The sequence below is a fragment of the Brassica rapa genome, chromosome A06, assembly GCF_000309985.2.
Source record: "Brassica rapa cultivar Chiifu-401-42 chromosome A06, CAAS_Brap_v3.01, whole genome shotgun sequence".
Classification (NCBI taxonomy): domain Eukaryota; kingdom Viridiplantae; phylum Streptophyta; class Magnoliopsida; order Brassicales; family Brassicaceae; genus Brassica; species Brassica rapa.
Genome location: NC_024800.2, coordinates 16267296 through 16283727, shown reverse-complemented (window position 1 = coordinate 16283727; position 16432 = coordinate 16267296). Strand labels below are relative to the sequence as shown.

The 16432-nt window shown below is 38.9% G+C and overlaps 1 long non-coding RNA gene across 1 annotated transcript; it reads right to left on the bottom strand.

Moving 5' to 3' along the window:
• Positions 1-313: 313 nt before the first annotated feature.
• LOC117126275 lies at positions 314-10503 on the bottom strand. Its single transcript, XR_004448818.1, has 2 exons — positions 7546-10503; positions 314-7433 (listed from the first exon to the last, which is right to left on the bottom strand). It is a non-coding gene; the product is annotated as an uncharacterized LOC117126275 (long non-coding RNA).
• Between the last annotated feature and the right edge of the window lie 5929 nt (positions 10504-16432).

The following is a 16432-nucleotide window of genomic DNA, read 5'->3' as shown; positions in this document are numbered from 1 at the left end:
TTTACAGCTTAAAAGAAACCACAATAACCCAAACAATCAAAACACCAAAAACTAGAATCTCAAAAAAGACGAGTCATTAATGATCACCTCTCTCTTTGTCTAAGCTTACAAATAAAGTTCAAAACAAATATACCAAACCAATCAACTCAACTAAAACTCAACGACACATACATTGAGCCAGCTAAACAAATACAAACTACACGGCCAGCTATTTAACAATTTACAAACTTACTTTCGCAGATGCTTACGAAGAAGACGAAGACGACAACCAAGATCAGTCAAATTACCTAAACAAAAAAAGCATAGTAAATTACAAACTCTGATAAATACAACTAACAATGATTTTGTTTACATATTACCCATCAAATAACAGAAAAACAAACACAGCCACACCAGGAGATACAAGAGACAATCCCAACAGACACAAAAGCGGCAACAACATCTCCACCTGCGCACTCCTCTTGTCTTATGAAAATAGCTTACATGCTCAATGTCAACATGCCAATGGTATTGTCTTCTTATGAGAAATACATATATTTGTTTAAAATCCATTAAAGCCCAAATACTAATTGTCACTCATTTTATAGTTATTTTTACAAGTCTTCATATATTTGTTTTAAAGGTCCGGTAAAAGCAACAAGTTTAAAAATAAAATAAAAATATAACCAAAATAATAAGAACAAAAAAAATTATTACTTAATACACACAACTTACACAACTAAACTGGAGAAAAAATATCAATAAACAAAAGGTACTTTCAACAACCTTAATATAATCTATGTAATCTCAACAGTACAAGTAACAAATTAAAAAAAAAAACAAACAAACAATAAGTCTAAGTAACATATCAAGAAACATCACGAACTATATCAATCACATTACTAACACAATTTAGTCCTTAGTAAGTGGAGAACAATGCATACACAGTTTATCATCACAACTCTAACCTTATAACAATAAAAAAACTTGAAAAACAATGATCAACCCAAAACATAAAATTCACAGCTACAATAACCCTAACAAATATTGAGATGAAACAAGAACTCTGTCCACAACTCCGCGCTTGCGCGGGGACAATGCCCCTAGTAAAGTGAATAGATGAACAGTTAGGTTTTTCACAAAATGGGATAAAGAAGTATTGATATAATCAGTAATTTCGCCGATGCCAACACATGTCATGTCATGTTTTCTTTTTTTTCTAAAAGAATCACATTAAGAAAAATTACGAGTACCGTTGCACATTTTTGGTGGAGCAACAGTGGAAATAAAAAAATATCCATTCGTATCCAAAGGATAACATTTATACACATAAAAAAAAAGAAAGAGGCTTGAGTTTTAGGGACCTCAAAATTTTAACATAGACTTAATTTTAGACAAATCAAACTGTTTGTGTTCAAAAGTTTTTAAAGAAAGATATTTTCGGAATACATATCCTTTGAATCACCCCAGATCTTATTTCATCATCTTATGGATGGAGAAGTATCTATTCAGCTAGATCTCTGATCAATAAAAAGCTAATCAAAAGTGTGAGAAAAGATAATTCCATTTCAGTATGTAATGATCTTTGGATCCCCATTCCTCGCCTGAGGCCCGAGGTCAGCATTAACAAAAAATCTTAATCAGTTTCTTAATCATTATTTAACAGTAGAACACCTTTCCACCTTATTAACCCGGTTGATCGTTCTTGGCATGTAAATTTTTTCAATGCTCATATTCATCATGATGATGTGAAGATCGTCAACAACATGACGATTAGTAGGAATATTAGACAAATTGCTTGTGGGTGGATGTTCACAAAATCTGGTAACTTAAATCAGGATATAAAACGGAGTACCTATACTCAGATAACAGCCTTAACTTAGGACACCAAATTCTTGTTGGCCTTTTCATGGAAATTGCAGAGTTCTCCAAAATTGTGACACTTTGTTTGGCAAGTGGTATATAAGATTCTCCCGATTTCGAAGAATCTGAGGGCACGAGGGATTAAGTGCGATTTGAGGTGTAGTATTTGTGGAGCGTAGGAAGAGACCATTAACCATGTTTTCTTCGAATACCCACCAATACTACAAACTTTGGAACTCTCATGAATCTCATCACGTCCATGAATCTTTCCACCATCTTCAGTTTTACAAGCATGGATTATTTGTTTTGAAGATTTTTGAAGGACGATGAATTTAGTTACTTTCCGTGGGTATTATGGTACATTTGGATGAAACGAAATGATAAGATTTATAGAATAAGAATTGAAATCCAGCAGAAAATTCTGCGTGTAGCTGAGATAGAAGGGGCGCTGTGGGCTGAGGTGCAACTTTGGGTTAAGGATACTCTCCCGACGGTCCTGCCGGTTATTAACTATTAATATTTGGGGCATGCCTGACATTGCTATGTAGATGGTGCTTCGAGGGAGCATGAATGTGACTTCAGATTCCGTAGGACTGGTTCTGTAGAAACATATGATCTGGTGATGTGATGAATCTCCTGTGAAGTCTATCACCTTTACATGATGAATTATGTGAAGCCCTGATTTGCTTATGGAATGCATAAAGACCCTCATGTTCTCAGATGTAGTTTTTGCAAACAGATTGTTCTCAATTTCTGAAGATAGTGTCGACAACTGAAGACTGGCTGTTTTCTCTACACATATAGAAAAATTTCGATGAATAAGACTTTCTTCTCTACATTCAAGATCAGACATATCTCCAAAACACGAAATACTTTGGCGGACAACCTTGCACAGAGTGTGAGTAGTTCTCCTTCAACTATATTTTATGTCAATTACTCCCTTATGGTTTGACTTTTCGAATCCGGAGATTTATTTCGTAGTTTAGCTTAATGTTGTAAAAAAAAAAAGATTTGCGCTAATTTTATATGTTCTCGTTTTGTGAAAACACTCTGAAATCATTAATGTTAAGTTTTCATATCAATACTATTAAAACATATGTAATTTTTATCTCCTGACAAAAAGTCATAATTGGACCGTTAGCAATTTTATTTAAGTTTCTACTAGGTGGATGCACGTGGTTTCGCGGGTTTGAATGTTTTGTAACAATATATTTATTATAATTTTTCAAATTAAAATATGGTTTTATCATTATGTATTTTTGTTAAATATTTTTTCTAAGAATAATTGTTAAAAAAACAAGACTATTTTAAATAGTTTTTGATATTTTGTATTGATAACTATACTAAAATTAGTTATGCATAATATTCATGATTCAGTTTTTAATAAATTTGCTTAAGTTTTGAAGGTATATAACACTGAAACTTTTGAAATATTTTATATAGTTTAGAAATATTTGATTGCTAAAAATTATTTTATGAAGCATTATATATATTATATAAATCATATATTTAATTACCATAAATTATTTTGTGCAAATAACTAATTCTAGAACTAATTTTTGTACTCATAAAATAAATAAAAATTAAAATCCATTAACAAATCAAATTATAATATATTTTTTCTCAAACTCTACATATGATTAACACCAAAGAAAAAATCAATTAAGTTATTTATCATTTAATATAAAATAAAATTTAAAAATATATTTTATAAATTAATTTATAAGCTTGTATAAATAAATTAAAACCTCTTATCATAATTTAAAACATATGATAAGCCAAGATAAATAATTTTATAAATTTATTTATAATTTTTATAAATGATTTATATAGCATGTATGAATTTTATTAGATATTAATAGTTATTATAGTTCTTTATATACAATATAAGGTCATATACAAATATAATGCTTTATATAAAAATATGAAATCATTATATCGACTTTAATAAACCTTTTTGTTTACTATTTTTGTAGTTTATAAATATATAAAAATCGATCAAACATTATTACTTTTTCTATAGTTTCAACAATTAGTTATCATAAGTAATTATTTATAATATTATATAGATTGTTTGGCAAGTGATACATATTTACTGTTTATAGACTTATTTGTAATATTATGTAGATCAATTAATAACAGTTTTTTAAGATTTCATAAATGATCGACACATAAACAAAAATATCTTAAATGACTTTTAAATTAATATATAGTAGGATATATAGCTTTGATTTTAAGCTCTTATAGATGATTTACAAGCTCTTATAATAATTTAAAATATACAATAAGCCAAAATAAATAATTTGATAAATGTTTTTATAGATGATTTATAAAGCATATAATATGAACTTTAGAAGATGTTAACAGTTATTATGATAATTTTTATAAAATATAATGCTTTTAAATACGAATATAAAATGATTATATTGATTTATATAAACGGTTGTCATTTATTATTTTATGTATTTTTTTAATATAAAAAGGATCAATTAATTTCTCTTTCTATAATTTCAACAATTAGTTACCATAAATCATTATTTGTAATATTTTGTATTTTATTTGGCAAGTGATATTAATTGGTGTTAGACTTACTTTTTCTTTTTAGATCTAATTAAAATAAATAAAAATTAAAAATCATCGATCAATCAAATTATAACAATTTTGTAAGAGTTCACTTATGATCGATACGTAAGTAAAAATCAATAAAGTGATTTTTCAATTAATATATAGTAAGATAATTTGATATACCCTATATTAATTATTGTTAAATATCTAATCAAGCCTCCAGTCACGGAACCCACTAGCGTAACAAATTGCATACAACAACGACTTATTCTTGGGTTCACCCCCTAGGGTGAATCTCTAGGTTCACCAAACAATAAGATTATGTTATTTCAAATTTGATATCTTTTATAAAAGGAAACAAAATATTGTCAAGTTATATTATGTTTTTAAAATAAAAAGATAAAAAAATAAAAAATAAAAATAGTAGTAATTACAAAAAAAAAATATTTTTTATGTCGTCAGGAAAAAACTAAGCCAAAATCCTAATCCCTAAACCCTAAATACGAAACCTTAAACCCTTGGATAAATCATAAATTCTAAATCAAAAACACTAAATACTAAAACACTCAAGGGTTTAGGATTTTAGTGTTTTTAATTTAGAGTTTATGATTTATCCAAGGGTTTAGGGTTTACCCAAGGGTTTAGAGTTTCGGATTTAGGGTTTAGGGGTTAGGATTTAGGGTTTAGTGTTTTGCTGACGACGTTAACAATATTTTTTAAAAAAATTCTTTTCTTTTGTAACTACTATTGTTTTTAAGTTTTTATTTAAAAAACATAATATAACTTGACAATATTTTATTTTCTTTTTTAAAAGATATCGAATTTGAAATAATAAAAAAAATCGGCCATTTTGTCAATTAACTATTTTGTCACCCTAGGGGTGAACCCAAGAATAACTCACAACAATCTTACATTAAAAAAATCCCGTTTTTAGTCAAATTTTTACATAACTTATATCAATTAACTATTAGTTGTATCCTATTATATGGACTTTCTTATCGAATATATAACCTTCTTCTAATTATTAGTTATACACTTGTTAACTTCAGATGAGTATTGCCATACAATTCTATATAATAATATTACAAAATTTACTAACTATTACAAGGTATGTACAGTCTATTTATATTGATAATATAATTTGGCAATGTTTTAATTTTTGATATAGCTTTAGTATGATGATTATATAAATACCTTTTTTTAAAATTATAAACATCTATGATGAATATATTACATAAATAGTAAGAGTATGTTCGTTACAAAAAGGTTAAGAGTACGTGAAAACATAATAATTATGGATCCATTTAATACTTTAAAAAAATTAAAATTATAAATACCCAAATTTTGATAAAAAAAGTTTGATCATCAATATATAATAATATATTTAACGAAGATACATATCAAAATGTAATTAATTACTAACCATACATAACACATTATTTTCTATTGAGGTAAATTTTCTAAGATATTTTTATATTAGGGCATTCCGGTGCATAGCGCCGTGTTTGGACGTTGTTAGAATTAGTAGGACTTATTTTTACCTTCCAAAGATTTGAAAAAGTATTTCTTAAGAAAATACATACATCTGTCTGGTAGGACTTGGGGAGTGTACCAAAGGTAGCAACTCAGTGTTGTGATTAACTTTATAACTGGATGTTAAAGCTACGAATGTGACACATCACAAAGTCTAAAAAAAAAACTTCTGAAACGCTCTCGTGATAGAACCCTAGCTCGGCGGCCGTCATCCCTCGCGGTCGCCGGATCTGATCTTGAAAGCTGTATTTTCTCCCTTTCCTCTCTTAGATCTCTTCTCCTCTTTCTTTTAGAGCTGCTCCATTTGCCCGTGTGCTGAATATACTCTGTAAGAGCTTTTGGTTTCTCAGATCTGTAAACCTCTTGTAGTTCTGGGTGCGTAGAGTGGTGTTTGTCGGTGGTGGTTAAGGGTTGGTCCCTTCTCCGGCCTCCATCTGCGTCTCCTAGCGAGGTAAAAATCTGAGCCTTGGTGTCTCTGTTGTGATGTGGCCGTTGTGTCTACAATCGGTTTTGGGTAGTGTTGCAACTCTTTGTTAGGGGTTGAACCCGGTTAACCTGTCTTGGATTTTAGAGTTGGTCTTGGTTGGTCTTTGGTTCTGCAACGGTGAAGCAGTGAGGTGGTGTTGTGAGGAGCAGTTGAAGGTTTTAGGGGTTTGAGATGAAGACAAGTTCAGTTCTTCTCTTCACCTGCCGTGTTTTAAAGGTATCATATTCTCGCCCTTTGAATAAGTGTTGTTCCTGGTTTGCCTTTGGTCGTTCTTCCTCGGTTGCTTCAACTCGTGAAGCAATAAAATGAGGTTGAAGTGTGGAGGTGTCCAGATGAAGGGGCGATTGAAGATGAAATTTTACAGGTGTGGTTCCCTCTGGTTTTATGTTTGGCCTATGGAGTGTTGTGGTTTGGTTGTTGTCATCGTGAACAAGTGATTCAGATGAGGTCTTTGTGCTCTGGTGTTGTCATCTTGGACAGGAGGTTCAGATGAGGTTTTTGTGGTTTGGTGTTGTCATCTTGAACAGGAGGTTCAGATGAGGTTCTGCTCTCCTTCACAAACTTTGTGTGCTCGCTTGCTCAGTTCGTAGTAAGATCTCCGGCTAGTCATAGACAATTAAGTCTTTGTTCTGTTATCCAATGTTGTTTAACTTTTGGGTTTTTGAGGGAATGTAATGGTTTAGGTGATGTTTCGGTAGTTTGAACAAGACCCGTCTGTTTGGGTTATAGCTTCCCGTGTTTGGGTTTAGTTTCCGGAGATTTCTACGTTTTCCGCCGGCTTCAGTATTTCACCGATGTATTTTTTTTTATGGTAGTAATGAAAATTTCAGTGAAAAAAAAAAGATGTGACTTCAGATTCCTTAGGTTCACCTGCCAAAAAAAAAAACAATTGGTGACTTTGAGATATGAAAGAAAAATGGAGCTCCAGTGAGGATGATGTCTGCTTAAATTTCAACTCGCTGCAACAGCAACTCAGATGTCAACCTGACCAGCTGACCTTCTGACCCTTCAACATTAATATATTACCCAGCAATCTTAGAGCATTGTTTTACCCAAGAAATAAAAAAAATTATCTACTATGTGCTTATATAATCAATCTTTATGCAAGGAAATTGTACATTTTACCAAAAGGTTGTCATATTTCTCTTGATTCCAAACGAAGTAGACATGAGGGCAAGTTTAAATCATGGAAAGGTCTAGATCGGTGAAAGAATAACAACCTGTAAATAAATAAATCAAACAAATAGACTCCAAAATGGAACTTTGTTCGAAATGTATATTTTGCCAGGAGGAGGTGAATTCTCAACGTGTATTAGGTGCAGTGGGAGTAAGATGTCTCCACCTCAGCGTTCGTTTGACAAAATCCAGCTTGCTCTCAACCTCTGAATGCTTGTCAGGGATGATCTGACCTGAAGTTCCAAGAAATCTGCAAAAAGTGTAAAAAAAAACACAAGAGGTTTTAGCTCAAACAACGAACTACATTTAAGAGATTGTGTCCTTTATGTATAATAATCATATCTGATATTATCCGCATCAAATTAGTGAGGATTTCTACATGACCAGATGATGTATAGCATTTTTACATGTTTTTAGCTATTGATTTTGGTCATTTTTAGCGTTTAGGATAGGGGTGGGCGTTCGGATACCCGTTCGGGTTCGGATCGGGTATTTCGGATTTTCGGGTATTTCGGTATAAGGATAGAGAACCCGTTCATGTATTTCTATACTTCGGGTCGGGTTCGGGTATTTTTAGTTCGGGTTCAGTTATTTTGAATCGGGTTCGGATATTTAGATTTTAAAAGAAAAAAATAATTTTAGCTCAGTTTAAAAATAAAACAAAAAAATATAACAAACATAATAAGGATAATAAAAATTATTTCTTAATACACACAACTTACACAACTAAACTGGAGAAAAAAATATCCAGAAACAAAAAAGTACTCTCCATAACTTTAATATAATTTATGTACTGTCAACAAGTCAATAAACAAATTAAAAAGACAAACAAACAATAAGTCTCAGTGACACAACAAACAACAACACAAACTATATCAATCACATTACTAACACAGTTTAGTCCTTCATAAGTGGACAACAATGCATACACAGTTCATCATCACAATTCTAACCCTATAACAATAAAAAAAACTTGAAAAACAACTCAAAACGCAAAATTCACAACTACAATAACCCTAGCAAATATTGAGATGAAACAAGAATTCTGTCTACAACCCGGCGCTTGCGCAGGGACAATGCTCCTAGTGTATCTAATAAAACACATTTGAGCTGAAGCATACTTCTAATCGCTATCGAAAAACAGTTCAACGCTACTGTGAGATAGAAGCTCTCTTTTTTTTTTTGGAACATTATGATTCTTAACCCATGCCACCCACAAAGACTTTGATTTGGTGAAGAAATTTCATATCTTTTTTTCAATATATGTAAAATTCATTAAAAAGAAAACTAACTTGTGTACATCAAATGTATCGTGTTGGACCTAATTGATTTTCTAGAAACCAGAAAAATATAACAATTAAACAAAAACAGCGTCTAAACCCTTGAAGCAAATCAAAGCTGCAGCAGAGCTTCATAATTTTGATGGCCCGTCGCAGATACCGTTAAGCACCAGTTACGAATATGCCTATCAATCATCTTAGCTAGTTGGGTTTCTGTGTAATAGATCTTATTAGCTCATGACTTGTGATTGTTTGCTCTTCCTGAGTTGAGATCGTGGGTTCCCAGAACCTGCCCTCACTGAGTATTCTGTACTCACCCTTTTTTTACATGTATGGCCGAGAGGGAGCGGGAGTAGATGTCCGTATGGTGCAAGTTTCTCGAGTCTTTCTTTTATGACTCCTTTCTTTTTAAACATTTTTCCTTAAGTTTTCATTTGACATTTCAGTTTTTAGTTGAGTTCGGTTTTATGTAAGACAATTTGAGTTTTAATAAGAGGTTTTGAACGAAAAGGTTTGGGTTACGGTATCTGATAAGGATCATTGGGCCAGGGCCGTTACAATTGGTATCAGAGCGGGTTAAACCCACCCGGTGCTGTCCCGGGTGGGTAGGGAAAAAGCCGGGTAGAAGTAGGTAAAAACCGGGTTTCAAAAGAACTTCTTCCGAATATTTTTCTAAGTGTTTCCAAAAGGGTTTCAAAAAAAAAAAAAAAAAAAACGAACCACTCGGATGGAACTCCTAGCTTACTCGGTGGACAATAGAATTTGAGTAGAACCGTGGCTAATACTCCCTCGCTTGTCAACAGGATGCCTCCCAAGAATGCAAGAGTTGCAAGGCCAGCTGCGGCCGTCCAGAGAGCGACACGACGGGTCACCAGGTCTACGTCTCAGGCCTCCAGCAAGGCAGAAAGCCGAAGAGAGGGCGCACCCGAGAATGGGAACCCAGTGGAAATGCTGAACGCAGTGAATGCAGCACTCCTGGCAGAACTACAAAGATACCGTGACGCCTATGGGGGTCAATTGCCCAATGGTGAAGCCGCTGCAGAGGCGGGGGACAACCCCATACCGCCTGGGGCGGGCCAGAATCCGCCACCACGGCCACCACCCCCGGCAGCGCCTGCAGTGGTGCACGCCCCAGGTCCCAACTACTGGGACATTCTGAGACACATGAAGAGTATGCAGACGGAGTTTTTCAATGGAAAGGCCGACGCAATTGTCGCGGATAACTGGAGACGTCAACTCGAGAGGAACTTCGCTTCTGCAAGGTGCCCACCGGAGTTCCGTAGGGACCTGGCTGCCCACTATCTTAAGGACGACGCGCTAGTGTGGTGGGACGAAGTGGTCGAAAGGCCACACAGGATACGACTGACCTGGGATGATTTTTTGGAAGCATTCAATGGGAAGTATTTTCCCTTAGAAGCCATGGACGCAATGGAAAGCAAGTTTCAGGACATCCGTCAGGGGATAAGGAAAGTACGAGACTACGGAGATGAGTTCAACCGACTTCGAAGATTTGCGGGTCACTACCTGAGTGATAATAATCCGCCGGTTCCTCAAAGGAATGAGAGTAGAACTGAAGAATAGCTGCAACGTACGGGACTATCGTGATGTCCATGAACTGATCGAGAAAGCCGCAGAACAAGAATCAGGGCTCGAGGAAGAGCGGAGGCAGAACCAGACCTCCCAGAACCGGGGTGCCAAACGGCCCCGTGATGCACTGCCCACGGCTGAGCCTGCCCCGGCAAGGCCCCCATGCGAAAGGTGTGGACGATTCCATGTGGGGGAGTGCAGGGCGGGAGCATGCTACAACTGCGGCGAGCGCGGCCATATGGCGAGGGAATGCCCGAAGGAGAGACAGGCCCAATGCAGACGCTGTCACCACTGCGGCCAGGAGGGACATCGGTCGTGGGAGTGCCCAACACTACAAGGAGGGAATGCGGGAGGGGCGCAACCCCAACAGCAGAGAGGACAAGCCGCATGGCCAAGAGCGTACGCCGTCGAGGGTCGCGAAGGAGCCGAACCAATCGCGGGTATGTCTTTGATTTGACGCTACGATTATGTTATATGAAAAGAACTGTTAGTAGTCGCGTAGCTTAGCGTTAGTGTTGTGTAGGGTCTGTCGCGGTCGGAGGAGTGACGGCGTTCACTCTCTTCGACACCGGGGCAACTCACAGTTTTGTAAGCCCTAGACTTACGCGTGAGTGGAACTTTATGGGGAACTTCAACACCATGGTGACGGGAGTCGAGACTGCAGGGACAGAGAAAATGGCCCCGAGGAGAAGATATGAAGAGGTAGCGGTGATCCTCGCAGGAGTGAACTTACCCGGAGACCTGCTGGAATTAGAACTGGGGCGTTACGAGGTGATATTGGGAATGGATTGGCTAGCACAGCACAGAGCCGTGGTCGAGTGTGCCAAAGCGTGCGTTAGGATTCCACTTGATGGGAGGCAAATCGTGTACAGAGGAATGAGAACTAGGACCGGGATATATGTGGTATCGATGGCCCATGCTGAAGAAGCAATCCGGAAAGGAGGAGAAGCCTTTTTAGCCACTATTGAAATGGTGGGTGAGACCGAAGCGCCAGATCTGGAAAGTATTCCTGTAGCAGCAGAGTATGCAGATGTGTTCGAACCACTACGCGGACCCCCACCTCAACAAAATAATGCCTTTATGATTGAGCTAGAAACCGGAACTGCCCCGGTCTCCAGGGCCCCCTACCGATTGGCGCCGGCAGAGATGGCCGAACTGAAGAAACAACTGGAAGAACTAGTGGAAAAGGGATTCATACGTCCGAGTAGCTCGCCTTGGGGGCGCCCGTGCTCTTTGTAAAGAAGAAGGATGGGAGCCTTTGACTGTGCATCGACTAACGGGGATTAAACAAGGTGACCGTTAAAAATAAGTACCCCCTACCCCGTATAGACGAACTTATGGATCAGCTGGAGGGGGCCACATGGTTCGCAAAGATCGACCTTGCTTTGGGTTATCACCAAATTCCTATTCACGAAGGGGATATTAGGAAGACGGCTTTTCGTACCCGGTACGGACACTACGAATTCGTAGTAATGCCCTTTGGGCTGACGAATGCGCCGGCAGCTTTCATGGGGCTAATGAATGATATTTTCAGAGATTATCTGGATCAGTGTGTGATTGTCTTCATCGACGATATCTTAATTTACTCCAAGAGCCGAGAGGACCACATACGCCATTTGAGTATAGTGATGGACAAGTTAAGGGAGCAGGGGTTATATGCTAAGCTTAGCAAGTGTAGCTTCTGGCAACGTAAGATTGGGTTCCTAGGGCATGTGATTTCCGAGGCAGGGATAGCGGTGGATCCCGAGAAGATCACCGCAATCACAAAATGGCCGACACCAGGCAACGCTACCAAAGTATGAAGTTTCCTTGGATTGGCAGGATACTACCGTAAGTACGTTTTAGGGTTTGCCACAATAGCCAGGCCACTCACCCGCCTTACGGGCAAGGAGGTTAGGTTCGAATGGACAGAGGCGTGCGAGGAGGGATTCAAACAACTAAAGTAGATGCTGACTAGAGCCCCAGTACTAGTCCTACCTACGCCAGGGGTGCCATTTGTGGTCTACACCGACGCCTCCGGGGTCGGACTGGGATGCGTACTCATGCAGGAAGGAAGGGTGATCGCCTACGCATCCAGACAACTGCGGAAACACGAGACTAATTACCCAACACATGACCTAGAGTTAGCAGCAGTGGTATTCGCTCTAAAAATCTGGAGATCGTATCTATACGGAGAAAAGGTGCAACTTTTCACGGATCACCAGAGTTTGAAATATGTGTTCACTCAAGGAGACTTGAACCTACGGCAACGCAGGTGGATGGAGCTGCTAGCAGATTACGATCTGGTCATCGACTACCACCCCGGGAAAGCAAACCTGGTGGCAGATGCCTTAAGCCGAAGGAAATCGGATGTCTCCGGAGCAAGGGAAACTCAGGAGCTCACCACGGCCCTAACGAAACTACATCTCTGTGCGACGACCATGAACGAGGAGGGCGCCGGGTTAGAGGTCGTGGAACAAGCTGACCCACTGAGTCGAATCAGTAAGGCCCAGGAAACGGACTCCACACTCCAAGGGATGGTCGACAAGGAGGTGAACGGGTACCGTACGGCGGGGAATGGTACTATCCTGTTTAAAGGCCGAGTGTGCGTACCACATGGAGGGAACTTGAGGGACGAGTTACTGGCACAGGCTCATCAATCACGATTCGTAATTCACCCGGGACGGACAAAAATGTACCAAGACCTGAAACGGTACTAATACTGGGAAGGAATGAAGAGAGATGTTACCTTGTGGATAGCCCGGTGTCAGACCTGTCAGCTGGTTAAGGCGGAGCGCAGAGTTCCGGGAGGACTTCTGCAGGAGCTTCCCTTACCACAATGGAAATGAGATATGGTGACAATGGATTTCGTCACGGGTCTACCACGGACCACGAGGAACAAGGACGCCATATGGGTGATAGTAGACCGCCTGACAAAGACAGCTCATTTCCTACCTATACGAACTACCGATAAGACCGAGGACTTAGCTCGAGAGTACCTAAACACCATAGTGAAGTTGCACGGGGTACCTGTAAGCATAGTATCTGACCGGGACCCGAAGTTTACCTCAACTTTTTGGCAGGCGTTTCAAAGAGCATTGAGAACAAAGGTTCACCTTAGCACCGCTTACCACCCACAGACGGATGGACAATCCGAGAGGACCATCCAAACACTTGAGGATATGTTGAGGTCGAGTGTTTTGGAATGGGGAGGTAAATGGAGCGAATATCAACCATTGGTGGAGTTCTCATATAAAGACAGCTACCATGCGAGCATTGAAATGTCCCCGTATGAAGCGTTATACGGGCGACCCTGTAGGACCCCCTTATGTTGGACCGAATTGGGGGAGGAACAAGATATGACTCCTGAACTAGTTGGAGAAACGATCAAGCAAGTAGAACTCCTCAGAGACAGATTGAAAATAGCACAAGACCGCCAGAAAAGTTACGCCGACAAACACTGGAAGAAACTAGAGTTTGCAGTAGGGGACGAGGTGTACTTGAAAATGAGAAACTTCCGAGGGAGTGACCCAAACGGAAGGTTGAAAAAGTTGAGACCCAGGTACATGGGCCCATATGTGATAAAGGAGAGGATCGGTGCAGTCGCGTATCGGCTGGTACTACCGCCGGAATTATCAGATTTCCATGACGTGTTTCACATCTCCGTGCTACGGAAGGTTATACGGGAGCCTGAGCTGATCTTGCCGCACCCGCCAACAGATGCGCAACGTAACTTGACATTGGTTAGCAAACCAATAAAGATTGTGGAGGAAAAGGAAGTAGATAACCGTGGACGAAAGGAAAAGATGGTGCTCGTACGTTGGGAGAGGGATGGAACCCACGAGGATGTGTGGGAACATGAGTTGCACTTGAAGGCTAACTACCCCGGGTTATTTGGAAACGCGGAACGGGATCAGGATGAGGTCAAGAATTCGGGGACGAATCCTTTTCTAGTGGGGGAGAATTGTAACATCCCGGGCCTGGCCCAAAAAGAAAATCAAGTGCTGGAGGCCCAAGAAGAGGAAACCCTAGACATAACCCCTCCCATTTCTTATAAAAGAAGAAGTCCCCCTAGGGTTCAGCCACAAGAGAGACAGCAAGCGAAGCCCTGCCTGCGCAGAACCCCGCCGCCGCCGCCGCTCCGTCTCCGGCGAAGCCAGCCGCTACCCGCCCGCGAAGCCCTTGCCGCCGCAACCGAGCCCCTAGCCGCCGCCTCCTTGATTCAGTTTCGTGCAAGCAACTGGGATCTGAACCCTAAGGTAAGACTATGATCTCTAGCTATAAGTCATTGGAAATGACAGATCCTAAACCCATCTCTCTCTTGTGTGAATCCGACTCTTAAACCAGATCTCGAGAAGTGACTGATTCCCAAATCTAGATCCAGATCTACTTCTGCAAAAAGCTAAGGTGAGGACTTGGTTGTGAACTTGCCTCATGTTGAGTAACCAATGGGACTTAGTCCTTTGTTAATCAGATCTAGATCTTGTGTGTATGTGTGATGTGATATGTGATTGATCTTGTTTAGACGATAGTACGTGTTGAAGTGATAAGAACGTAGGCATGTTAGGGTGGTCAAGAAAATGATGATAAGATGTTGAGACGTGATGTGAATGATAAGTGAAAGATGTAAGGATAAGGGATCATATAGAGTCTAAGGAAAGTATGTGTGGCAGTAGTTCCACGCTAGGTATCCATAGGAGATGTGGCGAATCCACAAGAATATGGAAGCACCCATAGGAGATGTGGCGAATCCACAAGAATATGGGGTAGAAGCCTAGTAGGAGCTACCTACAGTGATAAGAAACGATGTGCCAACCGCGAGAGGCGGGATATAAAAACGTGCATAGTAGGGTCTTTAGCTCATGGTCGGGTAGTTGGGTTTCTGTGTAATAGATCTTATTAGCTCATGACTTGTGATTGTTTGCTCTTCCTGAGTTGAGATCGTGGGTTCCCAGAACCTGCCCTCACTGAGTATTCTGTACTCACCCCTTTTTTTACATGTATGGCCGAGAGGGAGCGGGAGTAGATGTCCGTATGGTGCAAGTTTCTCGAGTCTTTCTTTTATGACTCCTTTCTTTTTAAACATTTTTCCTTAAGTTTTCATTTGACATTTCAGTTTTTAGTTGAGTTTGGTTTTATGTAAGAGAATTTGAGTTTTAATAAGAGGTTTTGAACGAAAAGGTTTGGGTTATGGTATCTGATAAGGATCATCGTGAACTCCAATGCGGTCAAGATGAAGAACTGATATGTTCGAAGTGAAACTCTCGGCCTCGCCTGTAACTTCCGAGCACGAGCAGCAACGAGGAGGATGAATCGATCGAAGTGTTTGTCCCGGTCTGGTCGATTCGACGCCTTCGGCCTAAGCTTCGATCCGTGGGCACCAATCGACCGCTTCATGCTTATCAGATGGCTCGATGTGGTGTGCTCGGTCCAACGTTGAAGCTCCTCGATCTATGGCGACCTGAAACACGGAGAAGTCGAGTCACGGTGACTCTGGTACAGCAGATCGACGGGAAGACGTGTAGAGATGGCGGAGCAGTTGCAAGACGGGACGACACCGGGAGTGCAATAAGTGTTTATATATACTTCATATCGTTTAAATTTAATTATATATCATATCCTATAGATAAGATTGATTATTTTGATTTATTTATTTTAAAATGATTGCAGATAAAAAAGAGCAGTCATTTGATTTATATGTGCAAGCTAATTTATTACATAATAGTAACTGATTTCTTAGTTATTTAATATATAATTATAATTTATTCTGCACAAAACGCATATTTTAACCTAAGTATGTATCTCTTTAATAATTTTGAATCTTAAACATTCTCTAAATCTCAGGCCAAAATAAAAGAAAGAAATGAGAATAAACTTAAAAATCAATATTTATATCGAGGAATAACCAAAATGACACAAAAAAATAGAAAAATATCGAAGATATATAGGATTGACACGTGAACGTAAACTTCTCATAACTATA